Source organism: Palaemon carinicauda, chromosome 23 (genome assembly GCF_036898095.1).
Source record: "Palaemon carinicauda isolate YSFRI2023 chromosome 23, ASM3689809v2, whole genome shotgun sequence".
NCBI classification, from domain to species: Eukaryota; Metazoa; Arthropoda; class Malacostraca; order Decapoda; family Palaemonidae; genus Palaemon; species Palaemon carinicauda.
Window position 1 is genome coordinate 45318357 of NC_090747.1, and position 2500 is coordinate 45320856.

Genomic DNA, 2500 nt, shown 5'->3' on the forward strand with positions numbered 1-2500 from the left:
ATAAAAATTTATCATTTTTATATCTTATATATATATATATATATATATATATATATATATATATATATATATATATATATATATATATATATATTTCTTTTCTAATTCAGCTTAAGGGATGATTCAAAAGCTTTTCTGAACATTGGTTCCATTTGATCATAAAGGAATGTTATTGTGTAGAATTTAACCTAATATATGAAAACCTGTATTACCTTTTTTTTTACATATTTGCGTTAATATTACATTTACGTAAAAATTTATTATAATGAGCTTAATGTGGCATATGCGCAGGGTATTACTATTTTGCCTTTTTCTGTACTGTAATTTTAGTCCAATTTTCGTAATGCAAATTTGCTTTATGGTGCATTTGTAAAGTGTTCGAGCATTCTCGAATATCGGAATATTCTTTTGTAGTCTACCCATTCTTCTAAACATTCTGTTTTCAGTGTAAGCGGGTAGCTTTTCCTTTAATTCAAGAAAGTATAATTGTTTAAAGAATGATTATATGTATCGAAATAACACTCAATTTGTAAAATATTTTCCAAAACTGACGATCAAGAAAACGAAATGCAAATCCTAGTATATTAGTCACATTTAATCCTGCACCGAGGTCTGAAGACATGAAGTCCTTTTTGGATACTATAGCACTAAACCAGATTTCAACAATAGAGGTTATTGTAAAATCTTCCTTATGTTGCCTTTTGACATGAAGTACTCAAATGCAATCTAGTTTCTTGTAATAGGACTAAATTTATAATTCATAGCTTGTGATTACCCAACCACTGTTTCTGAATATGATTAATCACTTCTTTAGTTGACATTGGGAATATTTGAAATATACTCTTATCTATACAAATTAATTCCACTCCTAAGATATGGCAAATTTTCTTCATTCATACTTATCAATACAACTACGGAAACTCTCTTACTCGCTCTATGATATTATGAAATGGCAAAGGAGGGGGTTTTGCTCGCAAAGTGATGAAAGGTTTTACACTTAACTATGCTGCTTACGTACAGAGAGAGAGAGAGAGAGAGAGAGAGAGAGAGAGAGAGAGAGAGAGAGAGAGATATTACAATTTTTCCATCATTACACCTACCTCCCTTCTATAATCAACTTGAACTACATAGTATCATAACCAGTCAATAAACATATTCCATTTTATTATTATTATTATTATTATTATTATTATTATTATTATTATTATTATTATTTTTCTCCCTCTATCACAGACTTTCGACTAAGTGGTTATTATACTGTAGGGTTCCGGGTTACATCCTGCCAACCTAGGAGTCCACCACTTTTCTTATGTGCGCCGTTCATAGGATTACACACTTGTGCAAGAGTCCTGGAGCTACTTCAGCTTCTAGTTTTTCTAGATTCCTTTTCATGGGCCGTGTCTTGTGTTCCTATGATTATGGGTACAATTTAAACTGGCATATACGATATATTTCTCATTTCAATTTTCAGGTCATGATAATTATCCATTTTTTCCCCCTCTTTCTCTTCAACTCTGGAGTCCCATGGTACTGCGATATCACTGAGTGATACTTTCTTCTTGATTTTGTCAATCTACGTCACGTCTGGTCTTTTTCCACGTATCACTCTATCTGTTCTGATGCCGTAGTCCCACAGGATCTTTGCCCTATCGGTTTCTGTTAATCCCTCAGGTTCGTGCTCGTACTACTTTTACTGCAAGGTAACTGATGTTACTTGCAAAGGCTCCATTGGAGGGCTTTTGCCACTCAATCATGCCTCTTTTTGTACTGGTTCTGTGCAAGTGTCGGGTATTCGCTTGGTATGTGGTTTATGATTTTATTTTTCGTTTTGCTTTTCCTATATGTAGGGGAGATGTTATTTCCGTCTAATATGGCGCCTGGAAGAGTAGGTTAGATCGTCGATGGGCGGGTTAAGCAACATTGAGGCTGCTCAGACGTTGAATGGGTGACCGCCCTCCTCGGCACTCATCCCTTGGGAAAGGGTCTTCACCATAATTTCCTCAGTCTACTCAGCTGTAAATGATTACCTATCCCTGATGGGGTAGTGTCCAGCTATGGGTTAATAACAAAACTCAGCAATGATGGAAGGAAAGGATCGATTAAACGGCAGTGGCGTAAATGGAACCTTTGGCAACAGAGGAGATTTTTCCGGCAGCTAAGTATTCCACCCAATTGGAGGGGAAGACGGTCAGTTACTTGCAGGTCATCGTCCAGCAACTGACCACCACAATGAATGAATATTATTATTATTATTATTTTTATTATTATTATTATTATTAGTATTATTATTATATAGGCTAAAATCCTGTACGGAAAAACAGGATGTTATAACCGCAAGGGCTCCTAAAGAGAAGAATAGCCCAGTGAGAGGAGGAAATCAATGAACTGACAGGTAATGGATCTTTGTTTATTCATATGTTAAGAACAAACAGGAGAAACTAAAAAATAAGGCAAAATAAAAGAAAACAGCATTTCTTCAAGGCACATTGTTTACCGAAAA

The 2500-nt window shown here is 34.8% G+C and overlaps 1 pseudogene; it reads left to right on the forward strand.

Moving 5' to 3' along the window:
* LOC137617558 (uncharacterized) overlaps window positions 1–2500 on the forward strand; it is a 46635-nt pseudogene that overhangs the window by 9530 nt on the left and 34605 nt on the right.